The sequence below is a fragment of the Echinops telfairi genome, unplaced genomic scaffold (assembly GCF_000313985.2).
Source record: "Echinops telfairi isolate 266 unplaced genomic scaffold, ASM31398v2 ScPeMD7_23;HRSCAF=83, whole genome shotgun sequence".
NCBI lineage: Eukaryota > Metazoa > Chordata > Mammalia > Afrosoricida > Tenrecidae > Echinops > Echinops telfairi.
The window spans coordinates 88712403-88730529 of NW_022103920.1; positions in this window are offsets into that span (position 1 = coordinate 88712403).

The window sequence follows — 18127 nt, forward strand, 5'->3', positions numbered from 1 at the left end:
CATCAGCCACCACTGAGCCAAGCCAGGCCCCAACTGGTATGTGATTGGTTGATGTTTGAATCCATAAATCCATCAACTCTATGCCCTGTTTATCTCATTCATGCCAATTGGATAATTTGTTTCTTGGGCCAGATTATTCCTTGAGGTCAGAGGCTGCGTCCACTCTGTATTTCTAGTGGCCACACCGATGCCTTCAGAAAAAAACCCAACAACCCACATTTCATAGCTACTTAAATGCTTGTGAAAGAATTGAATGGGCCTATTGAGAACCTCGGTGATGACCAGTTAAGTGGTTGGCTGCTCACCCACAGTTTGGCAGTTTAGACTCATCCCGCTGCTTCACGGGTGCAAAGACTTTGACAATCTGCTCCCCTAAAGAAGACAGCACAGAAAATCCGTGGGCTGATTCGTGGGTGGTTGTGAGTGAAAATCAATTCCTAACAGTAGCAATGGAGGGTGCTTGCCTCAGTGCGAATTCTCTTCTTTGAAAACATGTGAAATGCTCTTCTATGCCTTCATCGCAAGCCACATTTTGATTAAGACAGGATTATGTAGACACTAACATGATACCACTGTTCATAAGATTCAACTTGGACAATAAGAAGCATAAAATATCTCTTGATACTTTAATTCCCTTGGCTTGACCATGGCCAACCAAGGAACTGGATATTTATTTTTGCTAATATCGATCTTAAATTGTTGGATCTGATCACAATCTGATTTCAAGAAAGATCAAGTGCTTAAAATCAATTCCTGCTAGACCAGAGTACATACAGTGGCACAGATGAGAACTTCCAATATACAGAATACAGGAAAGACAAAACCCCTCAAGAACAGTAATGGGAGCAACAATTCAGGAGGATAGGAAAAGGGATGGGGGAGGAAAGGAGGGAAGGGGGAATGGATAGCAATGATGGCAGACTAACTCCTCTCAGGGAAGAAGACCAGGATAGTAGGTATAGGGACAAAACGGGTGGTGTAAGATATGTATAAGTAGTGATAAGAATACATAATACATTAAGGGTTTGCAGGAGTAGCAGGGTTGGGGAGGGAGGGGAAAAAAGAGCAGCTGATATCAAAGGGCTCAAGAAGAAAATGTTTAGAAATTGTTGATGCCAATAATTGTACCTGTCCGCTTGAGATAACAGATGTATGATTTGTTATAATATATGTAAGAGCCCCAATAAAATGATTTATTTAAATAAAGAAATAAAACTGAGGCCCGTGATATCCATGGGATTCCTGCTATTCAAATGCAATGACCCAAAATAGGAAAGGAGGCTGTGTATCGTAACTTGACTTTCAGTGATTGGCTGTTTCATTGGGCAAGGTGCCGTGTTTGTGAAATGTGGATAAATAACCAACCCTTTGCCACGGAGTCAAGTCTGACTCATGATTACTCTGTATGTGGCAGAATTGAGCCACACTCCACAGGATGTTCAGCAGGAAATTTTATAGAGCAAACCCCTAGGACTTTCCTTCAATGTGCCTTTGGATAGACTTGAACCTCAAGCCCTTGGGTAGCAGCCAACTGTGTTAACTGTTTGCAGTACCCTGAGACTCCATACATTAAATGTTATTGTTGTTGTGTTAGGTATCATAAAGTTTATTCTGACCCATATCAACTCTATGTGCAACAGAATAAAACACTTCCCAGTGACCTGGGTCAAAATCATAAACATGTCTCTCTCTCTCTCTCTGTCTCTCTCTCTCTCTCTCTCTCTCCCTCTCTCCCTCTATGCTCTATTTTACCAAGCATGATGCCATTCTCCTGATAATATGTCTAAAGTAAATGAGATGAAATCTTGCCATTCTCACTTTCTAGCAACATTCTGACGGTACTACTTCCAAGACAGATTGGTTTGCTCTTTTTGCAGTCCATGACACTTCAAATATTCTTGGCCAACACCATAATTTAAATGCATCAATTATTTTGTGGTCTTCTTTATTCCCTGTCCAACTTTCACATGCATATGAGATGACTGAAAATACCGTGACTTGGGTCAAGTGTATCTTCGTTCTCAAAATGATATCTTTGCTCCTTAACATTTTAAAGATGTCTGTGCAGCAGATTGACCCAAGACAACACATCATTAGATGTCTTGACTCCTGCTTCCATGAGCATATATTGCGTGTCAAATAAAGCAAAATCATCGACAACTTCCATCTTTTCTTTATCTGTTATCGGTTGTCTATTGATCCAGTTGTGAGAATATTTCTTTCCTTTTCTTGCCTTGTAATCCATACTGAAGATTGTGATCTATGATCTTCATCAGTAAGTGTTTCAAGTACTCTTTGATTTCAGCACTGAGGTTGTGCCGTTCACATATGGCTAGTGGTTACAGAGTCTTCCACCAATCCTGATGCCATGTTTGTCTTCACATAGCCCAGCTTCTTGAATTATTTACTAATCACAGAAATTGGTAAGTGTTAAACCTCAAAGTAAAAAAAATTAAGATTTTCACAATTGGATTAATAAACAACATCATGATAAATAGAGAAAAGATGACAGTTGTTAAGGGATTCAACATCATGCCCGGAGCCTTTTTTTTTTTTTTTAATCAGTGTCTTCAGTGCAGCTTGAACGTCTTCCTTTAATGCCATTGCCTCTTGATCACATGCTACGTGCTGGCACAGTTGACTGTGAGCCAATTCCTTTTGGTACAATGACTGTGTGCGCCTTCCGTCTTCTTTTGATGATTCCTACATCATTCGATATCTTGACCCTAGAATCGTCAGTATTGCCGCTCACTACTTAATGTTTGCTCCATTCTTTCAGCTTGAGGAACAATAAGTATGTCTTTCCCTTTGGTTTTCTAATTCTAGGTCTTTGCACATTGCTTATACAACTTTACATTGTCTTCTCAGGCTGCCTTTTTGAGATTTCCTGTTTGGCTCTTTTGCTTTATAATTTTTTCTAATTGCTTTAGCTATATTAAAAGGTTTCACAGTCTCTTCTGATGCCCTCTTTGGTCTTTTCTTTCTCTCCTCTCTTTTGAATGACTTTTGCTTTCTTCCTGTATGATGCTCTTTCTCGCTTTTAAAAAGTTTTATTGGCACACAGTTCAAATATAGTACAATTCAATAGTCCAATCATATCAATAGGAGTTCCACAATCTTTACCACAATTAAGTTTAAAACACTTCCTCTTTCTTGTACTCATTGCTCTTAGCTCTTCATTTTCCCCCAACCTCCCCTGCCATACTCCCAAGAAACCATTATTTCAATTGCTGTGTCTATAGATCTATCTATCCTGGACTTTATGTCTCCCACTTTTTGTTGATTAATAAATACAGTCCATTCCTTGTGAATTTATCATTCTCAGCAGAGTCGATCATAGAATTATCAGATTCAAAACAGCCAGTCGTCCTAAAGCTTGGGATGTAGATTTGCATGCATTCCATTTCACTTTCGATGATTTCCAATTTTCCCAGGTTCACACATTGTACATTCCATGTTTCAGTTATCAATGGATGTTTGCAACTGGTTCTGCTCCTTTTGAGTTGTGACCCACCAACAAGTGATGACCCCCAAAGAGTTGCTCTGACCATGTCATAACGGTCAAGTCTACCTCGAGTGGGCAGCTCCTTCCCAGTTGTGTTTTGAGAAACTTCCACCCTGAGAGGCTCATCTTCCAGCAACTCCAACAGTCATGTCCTGCTGCTGTTCACAAAGATTTAGTGGCTGGTCCTTCGGAAGTTAACCGCTTCTTTCTTCTTGTCTGTTTTAGTCTGGAAGCACCTTTGCAACTTGTCCACCCCTGGGTGACCCTGCTGCCATTGGAAATACATGGAGCTTAACTTCCAGCACAGCAGAAAACATGAAAACCATCATGATACACTATGGCAAATTGACAGGTGAGTGGTGAATGGATTAAATAGTGTTACGTGATTGGGTTGTTGTTTGCATAATACAACATAAGGCATATCAGGCATTTAGCACAAGGCCTGGAACATTGTACATGTTTATCAAATGTGAACTACTTTGATGACTGCTTTTATCTGGACAGTGACGAACCCACTCAGTGAGATCAGTATTCAATCCACTGTGCATTTATGCAGTCTAGCCTGTTTTGATTTTTCAAATTAGTTCAGCCAGTTGGTGGTCTGTAGCCAAAAACCATAGTTGACTCAATCTTTATCATATCAACTTTTTTTGTTTACTTGTTTGTTTTTCTTCTTTGCCTGGAAGAGACAAAGACCTGAGTGTGTTCCCTGTGAGCAGATGCACATGTTTGTTTAAGCTGGTGGCACAGGGCTGGGAAGAGAATGAGGTAGTGATGGCCAACAGAGGACCTTGTAAATACAGGTCAGGCCAATGCAAAGCAAGCTTGTTGGCTAAATTATCTGTGTCTCAGTGATTTGTGAAAAAAAAATAATTACAAGGGGAGTATTACATCTAAGCATATGGCAAAAGGTCCTTCATTTTTAATGCAGTAGTGCAAGTTAACAAAATCAAATATCAGCTGAGCTTGTGGTCACTTGCTTCTTCTCAGTGGTGTGATCTTTTAAGCTTTATCATGTAAAGCTTCTGTTGTTTCAAATGATATGCGTCTTGGCATTTTCATCTGTCACAGGGAATAGTTAGGAGTGATTGTTGCAATATACTTGTTCTGGCCATTGCATACTAAAGATCGTTCCGAATTGCCCTTATGGTTCCTATATCATTTAATCCTCAAAGTATTTGCATGAGGTAGATATTATGATCCCAACTTTGCAGAGAGGTTGAGTAATTTATCCAAGGTCACACAGCTGGTAAATGACAAAGAAGGACCTGTTTGACTTCAACAACCAGGGTTTTAACCATTGCGCTATATTGACCTCTTCATGATAAACCTTCTGTCTTTTAAGTAATCTCGCTGACCCCTTCAACTAATTTGGTGAGCTTTGGGAATTCTGTAGGAATGGTGCATATAATATTAAAAAGAACCAAGGGCCAAGTTTGGAACTTCTTGTTTTAATCTCTGAGAGAAATAGAACCAAAGAAAAAGATGGATATAAATTATTTACAAAAAGCCATTAATTACTTCCTTTGAGTTTTGATCCTTGGTTATTCCATTCAGAATTGATTAATTAATAATTTAATTAATTCAACAAATATTAATGAAGCACTTCTCAGTTGCCTGTCACTATCATAAGTGTGGAAGGATTATGCTAGATTCAAAGGCTCTCTACAGAGTTGCTATTAGTCTAAGTTGGGTACCCACTTTCCAGAACTTTTAGATTCTATCCATCATTATAATCCAAGTTTTCATTAGACTTCAACAATCTTTATCCCTCTGATATAAATTATATTTATGCACCTGTACCCCTGAGCTCTGGCTTCTTCTCACCTCTTATTACCACTTAGCTAAAGCTGTCCTATCCTCCAAGGGCCTCAGTCCCACCATCTCCTCGAAGCCTTCCTGACAAGACCGCAGGTTCTTCTGATTCCTCTACACCTGAGTGGGTTTAGCAGCCTGAACATTCCCTATGAGCATGGTGGTTGGAATCCCATCTTTCAAGGTTTCTTAACCTAGGATAAAGGTGTTATCCTGGTCACTTAGGGTGTTCTGTCAAAATTCATGCACCTGCCTTTCACCTTGCCAACTCTTTCCCGAGTCATTATTCCTAAGATTGAAGATTAGCTGTGTCATTTGTAAAAGTTCCCTGGATACTTCAGAAGTGTAAGAAATCCAAGTCTCATATTGCTTGCATTATTGCTACTCCTACATTTTACATACAACTCCATTTCCCAAGTGTGCCCTCTCTCCATGAGATTTAAACAACTGCACACATTGTGATGGTAACCCCTTGCATTTTACTCAGGGCACAGCGCTTGTCTAGAGCATAGAGTCCCAAACTTATTTGGTCAACCATCCCTTTTTAGGGAAAAAAAAATTACTCAGTGCCCCCTGGAAATTAAAATATTTTGTTCTATGGCCCATAATTCAGGGCATATTGTCAATATCTACTTTTGAAATGCCCCTGGATTATTCTTGTGCCCCACAGGGAGAAACTCATGTTGGAAAACACCACTCTAGAAGAACAAAAACTGTGAAATGTATACATAAATATGTACAAAAAGAGTTTCTCCAAGGAAATACTTCAAGGAAAATGCAATTGTGTAGGTTGGCAAGTCCCGCATCGATAGGTCAGATGGCAGGCTGAAGACCTCTATTGGTTGATGGAGTTTCAGGGACTGTCACACCCAGAATCTACAGGTAAGGTGGCAGGGTAGAAACTTCTGTGGGACTATGCCTCAAGAAAATGAGGTTAGACGTTGAGAAGAATGTGGAGTTAAAAGAGATAGTGAACTTCGTCTGAGCATCCATATATATCCTGGCAGCAGGTCACACACACAAGGAAAATCCTCTTCCAACTGATTGGCTAACCACATCAGATCACAGCATGGAAAATGATTAGGCTAGTCTATAAAAGAGAATCCAGTCCAGTGTCTCCCACACTACTGAGAATCATAGCCTAGCCAAGTTGATACACAGCATTAAAGCCAAGCAGACACACAGCATTAACCATCACAGTGATGAACACAACTACCCAACAGTTAGGCACTGAATAAATTATCAGTGACCTGGATTAAGCCTGTTTCCTCTTTGTTAACAATGCACTCAGCAAATTATGTAAATTTTCAAATTATGCAGGCGAGCATCTAAGGACTAGAGACAAACACCTGCTCTACGCTTGTGGAGTAGACCTGAGGGCAACTCCCTTAGGATTTGGTGCCCTTCCTTCCAGTCTTGGCTGAAAAGTGCCTCCCCTTTCTACCTTGAAGTTCTTGTGTATTCGTGTGATTTGCTTTGGTGGAAGATTTGTGAGTGGAAGTGATTAAGTCTCTCAGGTGCCCTTCCTCTTGCACCAGCAGCCAGAGGGGCTCCAGATAAGACCTTCTTCAAGTTCGGTCTTCTTGTGGGAAGACGCGCAGCAGACCCTCCACCTGACCCATACGGGACCTGGAGCTGAGTAAGGAATACAGCTCCGTGGTTATAAGTCACCGAGTCACCGGACCGTGAGGGATTCTATCGATTCTATCTATTCTCGATCTATCATGACTGATTTAGCGGGGGTCAAGACCATCTCACCTGATTTGTTGAGTATATTACGTAAGGCTTTGAAATTTAAAACACAAAACAACACATGAGTGTGGAGAGTTGAATAGTGGAAGCAAAATTAAAAACAACCCCAAGGCCTAGAAGAGCAAATTCATAAATCAGGGCTGTTTTACATATGGTCACGAAAGTACTGGTTTTGCTCCATAGGTGCTATTTTCTAACTTACTAGAAATCAACACACTTCGCACTTAGCTAGCAGTTTGTGAGGAACCATGAACGGAGATAGATATTATCTTAAGTTTTCGAATATGGAGGACTGTGGGGTGAACTAAAAGCAGTCATCCAACAAGATGGGGCACCTTGGTCACCCCTTTAATTTGTTATTGTATGTCATCAACTCTATGCCAATTCCTAGTAACTCTTTGTGACCGAGGAGAGCGGCCCCATCACATTCCTACACGGAAACCTTTATGGGAAGACAGCATCAGAGAGCATGTTTCTTGTTTCATAGTTTGAAGGGGACACATGGTCTCTTATTTCTATTTGCATCCCATTGGCGGGTAGTAAGGCTGGCCACCTTTGCATGAACATATTGGTTATTTCATTTCCCCTTTTGTGAATTGCTTGCTCTGGTCTTTGAAGACATCTTTAAGGAGATACATGCAGAGGACTCTAAAACCCTGTGAGAATTCTGGGCCTCCAAGACCATCCCAAGGACGAGCAGAAATGGCTGGCACACAGTTCCTGCCAGTCTCAGCACACAAGCTGGCAGAAGGGCTGGAGTGCCACCAGGGCAGAGGCCACCTGGACCCTGCCTCCCAGTCATGACCACTGAATGCCACTCTCATTTTACTCCCTGAACTCCCCAAGGTCTGACCACGCTCCTGCAAAGTCCAGAAGGGTTAGAGAGAAGGACAGCTCAGAACAGTGCGGAACCGAGAGACATTTACCTCCAAGCCTATGTCACCCTTTCCCTTTCTGCTCTCCGCCTCGCTCCCCCTCCCTTTCAGAGCTTCCCTGGTACGGGGGGTTGGGTGGGCCACTGTAGTAGCTGCGGCAGCAGCTGAGACTCTGACCCCTGGTTTCTCTGGGGAGTTGCCAGCAGCTTGTGTGATACCACATGCTACTCTGCAGGGGGGCTCAGGCTGACTCCCTGTTCCTTCTGGCCTTGTAGAAGGTCACATTCCAAAGAAGCCAACTTTCTCCCCCACCCCTCCACCCCCTGCCTCCCACCACCTCAGCTCAGGCTACTTCTATCCTTTTCTAAATTCCTTTCTGTTCTTCCACCACACTGATAGCTGAGTGATTTTGTATTCTAATCGTCTGAACCATCTTCCCCACCCAGGGCTCCATCATCTCCAAGGCCAACCAGGGCGCCTGACTGGGCCTGCCAGGCTCTTGATGATCTGACAGGCATCTTGGTACATCCTCCACGTGGGAGGATACACTGAGGCCCAATTCCACCGGGCCTTGAAAGATTTGGGATGGAGTCTAGTAAGCAATAGCTGACCATAGATGGTTGCTCTGGAAAGGTGGGATGTTCAATTGCACTCAGGAGCACCTTGGAAAAAAGGCCTGGAGATCTACTTCCAGAAAAAACAACAGCAGCTGTTGGTAATTGCACAGAGCCCAGTTGTACTCTCACACACACGGGTGGCCATGAATGGAAATCAACTCTATGAGAACTCTAAGGACGCAGTCCAAGTGAGTGGACTATGATCCGAGGTATGTTTCACTACGTGAGGAGGACAGGAAGGGAGTCCAGGTAACCCACTCTCCCCCAGTTGATTCATAACACCAACAAGAAGTAAGCGGCCATCCACCTGCCTCAGGGGCCAACTGGCCATCCCTAGGTGGGGCACCAGCGGGGAATGTAGATATTGGAATGGAGAGTTTTGCTCAACACGGAGACTTTAAAGCCTCCTTCCAATCTCTCAGGAGCCTTGACAGTAGTGTCAGGTAACCAGTGGACTGTTAACCTGTAGTTCAAACACACCTGCTTCTCTGAGGGAGAAAGACGAGGCTGTCTGCGCCCATAGAGGTTCACAGCCTCGGAAACCATGCATGGGTCACTATGTGTTGGCATTGACTTGATGGCAGTGGTTTCTGTTATTATCCAACTTCTAAGGGAAGTGTCCTGGTGGGTGGGTACCTAGCTGCCTATGGGCAAGAGAATTAAGAGATGGCGTTTGTCCTGGGATACTGAGGTGAAGTCTCCTTGGAGGACACTTTGAATATACAAACTAAAACCCAAACGGGCTGCCTTACAGGAGATGCTGACTCATAATAACCTTCCAGGACTACGTGGACCTTCCCAAGGGTTTCCAAGGCTCTAAATCCCCGTGGAAGCTGACTGCCACCCACACCACCCCCCATTGAAATGGCTGCAGGGTTCACACCACCTTTAATCAACTACACCCCAAGGGCTTCTTCTGAGGATATGATGGGGTTTCAAAGAGCTCATGGGAAATTCCATTTTCTTTAGCTCCACTTCTCTCATAAAACGTTCAAGTCCCCTCATACACTGGGTGCTATTTCTCCACTATCCTCTTATTCAATCCTAAGCGCACACTGTCATCAAGCACATGCCAACTCACAGTGACCCTATGGGACAAGGTAGAACCGCCCCTGTGAGTTTCTAAGACTCCACTCTTTATGGGAGTAGAAAGCCTGTATTTCTCCCCATATGTCCCTAGATAGATTTGATAAACCTTCTCTTGAAAAGAGGGATGGAAGACAGAGTCTCTTATCTCAGAGATAGAACCGTGTTCCCTCCAAAACAGACATGGAAACCCTAGCCCCTATACCTGTGGTATAAAGTGATGTCATCACCTTCTATCATACAATCTAGTGTTAGGTTAGTGAGGCAGCACCAGGAAAGGGTGCACCCAAAGCCTAATCGTTCTGAATTATATAAAAGAGCAGGTTACACACCAAAGCACCACTTCCTGGGGGAGGAAGATGGCATGTGAGCATCACCGTAGAACTCAGGATGTCCAGGTCTACCTGCAAGGAAGGAAGGAACCTGGCTCAGAATAGGACCCGTCCTCCTAACCTCCAGAACTATGTGGAAATACATTTCTGTTCTTTACAGAAGCACTAGGAACTAGGAGGAGCTAAAGTGTTGCTCTGTGTAGAAATGGACTCCGTGGCAAAGTGTTTGGTGTGAGGAAACTAAGACCACTTACAAGAGCTGCGATGCTGATCATGCGAGCCTGTTTGTTACAACCTCACAAAGACAAGGCCTGTGGTCTCAGTGGCACGAGGACGGATTTTGCCTTCACGACTCCAAAGGAGCAGGAAAGAGGCAAGATGAAATTAGGAGAATAGGCTTGGAATATCCAGGGTCTAGTGATTGCCCAGAAATGGGCTCAGCCTCAAAGATATGGGATGACCTCCATCCAGATGTGTGGTTGGCTTCTGCATTCCTGTGTATTCCGGAGGGGGAGGCAGGAAAACATGCCAATGAACTGGGGGCATTGGAAGAGAGTTGACCATGGGACCATTTGCAAATAAGGGGCAGGACATTTAGGAATTCCCAGAGATGCTGCAGTGCTCTGGGGCTAATAAGACTCACCTGTAGGCCAAGTTCGGGGAGGAAACAATGGCCAAAACCTGGAGCCAGGTGAGCTGTGTGGAAGGGGTTCCTTTACAGGAGGGAGGACCTTGCTTTCAGGAACATAGCCCACGATGGTTCCGCAGTGGTGGGTAGAGCTGGGAGAATAAAATTGTACTCTTCTTTTCCTTCTCCTCTGAACTCCCGCTGACCTTCCCATTGGCCAAATGCCAATGAAGCCCGAGAACCAGGCAGCTCCTTGATGCTGCCCTCACAGGTGAGTCTCCCAGGGCAGTGGAAGAGATAGATAGGTGGAGAGCTCATCTGCAGGGGCAAATAGGAGATGCTGAACACATAGTCAGCCCACCCAGGGAAGCATGGGAAACCAAAGTTTCCCATTTTCAAAACCACCCAGTTTGAACGGAGCTGGAAAACCGAGGTTTATGTTGGGCTGTGCAGAACTTTGATGGTACTCCAGGATCCTGGGAGAGAGAGCTGACTAGCTTCACCCATTGTCCCTGCTTCCTGGGTGTGCTGTCCTGCCTCGGCTCAGGTTGCTTTGCGGCACAGCTACAGGGAGCTGCACATATGTCCCCACATGGCCTGTGGATCTAGCCTGGGGCCTTCCTTCCATGTGCTGCTGCTGGGAAGGCAGCATCCCATTGAACCTGGAACTCTTGCGAAGCCAGGTTCTGGCTGGGGTAACGGATCCCAGCCCATTGGTTCAAATGATGGCCCCGTCCCCTGTGGAGCTGGTGGCAAGCGGAGTCCTTCAGAGCAATGCAAGGAGAAGACTCTATGTACAGTCAAAGTTTCTTTCAGCATTCAAGCAGAAAGTGAACTTCCAAGTTGTGTGGACGTGTGTCTTTTGCAGATGGGAGAAAGGCTAAAGCAGATAAGGTGAGAGAATTCCCATTGTTAGATGCCGCTTGTTTGTCTCTGAAATATGCCTGAAGGAGCTATACTAAGCCCTGGGTACCAAAAACACTGGAGTGTTTTTCCACGTGTGAAAACGCTACCCTTTGCAAAAGCCAAGGCCCACCCTGGGCCACACATGTCTACTCCGGAGCTCAGCTGTTGCGCCGCTCCTCACCTGAGCCAAGAGCAAAAGCACAGACATTGTTGAAAATGGGTGGGTTAAAAATACCCTCCCGGCTTCACAGATTTCTGGAACTGTGAGGAGGCATCATCAGTTATGAAGGTGAGTCTGGAAGACAAGAACCAGCCAGTTAAAAGTGGTTCTCTAATTGGATTATGCAAGAGCTTCTGAATATTTGTGCTGTAAACTTTAAAGATTCAGCAACTTGTCTGCACCCCAAACTCCCCTGGAGTTCTGAGCTAGGCTGCAGGGTGCGAGAATGGGAGGGGTTGGTAGCTCAGTCTCTGAGTGACTCTGGCCCGGGCTTTGTCTGCTGTGTGGCGTAGCAGGATTCTTGCAGGGAATGAGTGAGGACCATTTAGGGGAAGCGCCTTCCTCCATTCTGAGAGAGAAGAAATAACAAACGTGGGGAAGCAAGCCTTGAAAGAACTCCAACCAAAGGCCTGGTTCTGGGGAAGATCCATTTCTACAAAAACATGGCAGTGTCTTGGTTCTGTCTTACGTAGAAGTCATACGGTCTTTGACAAGCTCTAAAGCTAAGCCTGTGGTCCTTGCTTCTGCTCCCAAAGAACTCAAAGTTGGGTAGGGTCACAGGCATGGAGCTGGACTAAGCAGAACCAACTTGGCCTTCCTTTTCAGAACACATTTATTATGTGTCCCTAGGCAAATATCTTACCCCAGATAGTCTTGATTGCTCTTTTCAGCCTTCCCAATCTTGCCTCTGACTCATGCTCAATGGACTGAAATATTAGTCTTGCACAACCCACGTTATAAGCTGTCCGTCAACCTGTTGTGATCCATTGAGTTTCCATTAGCTGATTTTCAGAAGCCGAGTGTCAGGTTTTGTTGCCAGTCTTTCTTAGTCTGAATAACCTCCTGGAACCCGGTTAGCAACATGCAAGTCTCTACTTGCACGTCAGGGACAGATGAGTACATGAGAGGCCTTGGTCAGGGATCAGACTCGGGTCTTCTGCATAGAAGAGGAGAATTCTACCATTGAACCACCGACTTCTCATCGTGACTGACTCATAGGGACCCTCTGTCTACAGGGCTTCCAGGACTGTAAAGCTTTATGGGAGCAGACAGCTTCCTTTTTCTCTAGTGGAGCAATTGGTGCATCTGAACTGCTGACTTGGCTGTCCACAACCCAACCCCTAAATCATCCTGTCAACTGCAACCTTAACTCCCTCTGAGCTCAACAGGCTCTCCTCTCACCTCCTCAGCCCCGGTCTGTTGGGTCAATCTCCAGGGCACTGACCCAAGGCCACTGGGTCTGACGAGGACCCACAGAGGGTAAGGGCAGGGAGATCATGGCAGTGCATTCCAGAGTCTATTTGGAGTTCTCTTTTGTCCCCATTCTCCATTTCCCCCACGACTTGCTTCTTTATTTTCCATTGGCCTTTGAGGTTGAGGCGAAACTGTCAATATTTCTGAAGTACCTGCTTCCAGAGATTATGAAAGTTGGGTTTGAGGCTAGAGAAAGGAGGGAGTGATTAAGAAAGATAGTCAGCGTGGAAAGACAGTCTCCCTTACTGCCATGGAGCGGGTGCTGGAGGAGTCGAACTTCCTCGTTGGCTTTCTGAGGCTGTAAACCTTTATGAGAGCAGAAAGCATCATCTTTTTCCCCAAAGAGTGACTGGTCATTTGAACTGCCGAACTTGAGATTAGTAGCCCAACAAGTAGCTCTCTACACCATTCAGGTTCCTGGGGTAGTGTGGTAGTCCCATGAAAAGATAGCTTCTAGTATTTCCTCCTGAGAAGTGAAATAGTTGGCAAATCACCCAGAAGTTAGGCCAAAGGATTGTGAAAAACAAAAACAAAAGAGAGAGAGAAATACCCAACATGTGTTGATTATGAATTTTAATTACTGAGTTATCTGTTCGGGCAAACAGGCTAGGAAAGAAACGTGAGCTCTATGACTGTTACAGAGGATATGATTCTGCTTTGAGGAAATGCACAATTAGACTGTGTCTACATCCCCCTAGTAAAAGCAGATGCATCCGTCATCAGACTATTTTGATTAATGGAGAAATTTGGAGCTTAAATGATCTGGTTCCACCAGCTATGTTGATCAAATGAACTGGATCATCGCCAGATCTCCACTATCTCAGTGGGGTGTAGACACAACTTTTGGGGTGAGGCAGTTTCAGGGATAGGATTTATCACACGAAGCTGTGAAATCAATCCAAATCCAAAGACTGAAAACTCACTGCCATTGAGGTATCCCTGTCTCTGGAGACACTATAGCAACATCAGAGGGAGCGAAACACCACCCAGACGCCACAAAGCATTTGGTGATGCGATCTTTACATTGGGGTCTCCTAGGGAGAAAGTCATGGACTGAGTTTACTTTCAAATCATGTGATCAACTCAGCAGACCCCATCATCTCTGGTACGGGACTATAATCTTCAGACTTTTCCCAGGAGATGGTTAAATGACACCCGTCTCTGGGAAATGAGGGTGACTTGGGCCATCGGAGATGTGGTTGCAACAAGGATGGTCTTTTGAAATCAGTCCGTGTTACATGTGAGTAGGAGTCCTTAACGTTACCATGTGTGTTGCATGGCCTGTAATGTCTTTTACTGTAAAAGAAGAGAGGCCAATAAAAACAAAAAGGATCATTACTGATAATAAATGCTTAGGAACTGGCTAGAACACCCTAAATGTTCATCAACTGATAAGTGAACAAACACTGTGGGGCATGCCCAAGGGGGCTTCAGAAAACTCGTGAGAAAATTCCATGATCTATTCCTTCTTTTTTTCCATGAACTTTTAAAAAGCCTCCCTCATTCAAATAGTGGACTGCTACTCAGCCAAAAAAGAGGGATGCATGCGACTCTAGGCTACGGTGTGGATGGAACGAAGCGGCATGGAGAAAAGTGAGAGAACACAGACACAAAATGTAACCCCTGGTTTGATTACACTTATTTGAAATCATGACAATATGTAACCCATCGAGGCAGCGAGCTGGCTGGTGATTGTCCGGGGCTGGGGGAGTAGGAGGATGAAGAGTGATTGCCTAAGGGGTGCAGAGTCTTAATTAGGATAATGAAACTATTCTGTCACTAGATAGAGAGTTGGTTGCATAACATTTTAATCTACTCAATGTCCCTGAAGGATACACTTTGCACTGGTCGATGCTAGGTTATATCAATTTCACTTAAGTAAAGGAAAACAACATCTACTGGCTCTAAAGCATGCAAGTTTGACTCACGTTACAGCCACCGTCATTCCATTTGACTAATGACGTGTGCAAAGAGTTTAAGAACATTTGAAAAGATTCCCTCGAACCAAGCAAGGTCAATGCTTTAAAAGACCACAGAGACCATCTCCACTCCTCTCATTTTGCCGTTGAGAAGTAATATCCTACACCCATGGGTAGTTTGAGAGAGGGCCAGTTTGGCATCCAAGTCTCTTCCTTCAGAGACCAGTGGACATTGTCCCTGATGATGCCGATGGTGGAGAATTCTGAGATGCTCAAGTGTGGAGAGATATCCCAATAATTTCTTCTCTGTTATAGTTTTGGGCCAAGATTGTAAAACTTGTATCAGAAATAGTAACAACAATAATAGAGCGATGATAATGTGAGTCTGTTGAGCACTTATTAGGTACCAGATAATGTGTGAAATAATTTTATGCCATGTATCGTTTTAAGGTGCCCCTCCCCCCCAATTCCATGAAGCCAGTGGGGAACAGAGCCACACCATGGTTAAATACATTTTCACAATCACAAAGTGCCTTAGTACTAAGTGTTGGGATTGGAATCTGTATTTGTGCGACGCAATGATGGATTAGGGTGATAGTCTGAAGGGTCTTTAGGCAGCTAAGGCCCCTCCTGGCTGTATTATGACCAAGAGGAAGAGAGTTGATAGCCTCCATGGACGCTATCTTCCACTTATCTTTTCTGATCCCTTCTGTGGTCCCGTGTCTTACTGGGATCATTGCATCTCATGCATTGCCACCTGGAATCTCTCACCATGAGACCCCACGACACCCACTGAAATCAAAGAGCTCCATTCCAGGTTCCACCAAGATCTCCTAGCTCCTGTGTTTGCCTCAGACCACTAGCCACTTGAGAGAAAGACGGGGCCTCCCACTCCCGGGAAGAGTTCCCATCTCGGAATCTCACAGGGGCAGTTCTCATCTGTCCTGTAAGGTCACTGTGAATGGGCATCAACTCCATGCCAGTGAGTGAGTGCTTCCCTTGGGTGGTGTAAGTAGTCAGAGTAACCACTCTGCTAACTGAAGGGTAGAAGATCTTAGTCCACACAGAGGTGCCCTGCAAGAAAGACCTGATGTTCTACTTCTGAAAACCCAGTCTTCTGAAAATCCTGTGGTATCTATCTCTACTCTGGCACCCATGGACTGCCATGTGTTGGTGGAATCCACTTCATAGCAACTGGTAATTGGCAGTGCTTCCTCACCAAAGCAAAAAGCCAAACCAAACCAAATCAAACATGCATTGCCCCTGAGTCGCTTCTGACTCACAGGGACCCTCCAGCACAGAGTGTCTAAGGCTGCCCATCTTCATGGGGGCAGACCGCCCCACCCTTCTCTTGCAGAGGTCAAAACTGCCGAACATTTAGACAGCAGCCTATCCTTAATGCACAGCACACCAGGATTCCCTTTCTTCAACAAAGCTCTTCTAAATTCCTTGGTAAAAGTATGCTTTGGGTCTTCCCCGAGGAAGGCCTGGGGGATGCTTCTCCGAGCAACCATGATGAGAACACAACACATGGCACCAGCCAACAGGGTCCTACTCTCCTGCTCGCCAGCCACAGGTGGGCAGCTCCACTCCAGAATCGCACTCTGAGCATCTAGTTTCTAGAACCACTCTGTAACAGTTCTGGGCAGAAGCAGATGGCACATGCGACTCTGATGGCGTCGCATTGTGGGAAGAAGGAGGCCTTGTGTAGCAGTGGTTAAATGCTCAGTTGTGAAACGAAACGTCCAGTGATTGGAACCCACCAGTCACTCCATGGGAGAAAGATGAGGCAGTCTGGTGCTGGAGAGCCTGACACCCTTGGAAACACAATGGAACAATGCTACTCTATCCTGTAGGGCTGCTAGGAGTTGAACTTGACCCTATGGCAATGGGTATAATGTGGTAGCTAGTGTTACTCTTGGGACTGAACGGGCATGAGGAGGGAAGTCTTACTAGAACTTGAAAAGAATTATCGCTTGGGGACTGCCTGCCATCCGTTTTACTTCTCAATGATACTCTTCTAGGGGAGGAGCAGGGGCCTGCTTCTCGTTCCTCCTACACTCCAATTGAGGTAGTGAGGCTTCCCCTTGTTGAAACCTTACTGGGAGCCAGAGAGCACAGGCACCAACGTACATCAGCCAATAACAGGGACCGCGCAAGTGCAGGGCACCCCAGGGGAGAAGGACGAGACGTGGCTCAGGAGGGACAAAAGGAAAAGATTCAGCACATAAGCAAAAATTTAGTCTCTGCACCCTAGGGTCACTGGGTAGACATGGCCATTCTTTTGAGTAGAAATATATTACGGGGAGACTGTGTTTTAGGAGGACGGTAGTGTATGAATGGATATTTAATTCATTTAAAGAAGGGAGGTTCGGCAAGAGTATTGCCAACATTCTGAATGTTCATGGCCATCTGAACCAGGGACTGCAATGGGAATGGAGGTTGATTCTAGGATCATGCTTGTATGGAAAAGGCACGGTGTGTCCATGCATACATAGGAGACAGTGTTCATCCGGTGGTAAAATTCTCCTCTCCTATATAGGACACCCTGGTGCTCTTCCCAGCCAATGCACCTCATGTACAGCCTCTACCCACGCATCAGTGTAGGCTTACACACTGCTGTATGATGTAAGCAGGTCTCAGTAGAGCTTCCAGACTAGGACTGATTAGGAAGGACAATTGGGTGACCTACTTCTGAAAAACAGCCAATGAAAACCTCACAGTGATTGAATCTTCAACTGATGGTGAAGATGATGCAGAGCCAGGTAGCATTTTGCCCTAGTGCGCATGAAGTCCATCAAGTTGGGGGTGGGGGTGGGTGGGGGGGTGTTAGGCAGCAGTTACCAACAATGAGATACACGCATCCACACCTGTCTTGTCTGTAAGGTGGTGGAGGGCTCCTGGTTGAATACTATCCTGTGCTGTTTAGTGATTCCAGGCAGGAGGCCAAGGGCTCTGTGCACTGCAGCATATTGTCCCCGAGTTCCACTTCTGAAGCTTGAATGTCAAATAGATGTGAAGAATATTTGGTCTACTCTCATTTTCCATGCATGTATATGTTTTATCCTGATATCAAAGGGGAGTCAGTTGTGTGTGTAAAAGGGAAAGAATTTACTTTTTGTCAAACTCCATTAAGGTCTCCTTCTATTTTGTCCAAAAGAATGACAGAACTCACTTGAAAAGTGTCGAGAAGCGCCCTGGAATTTATGCCATGCATG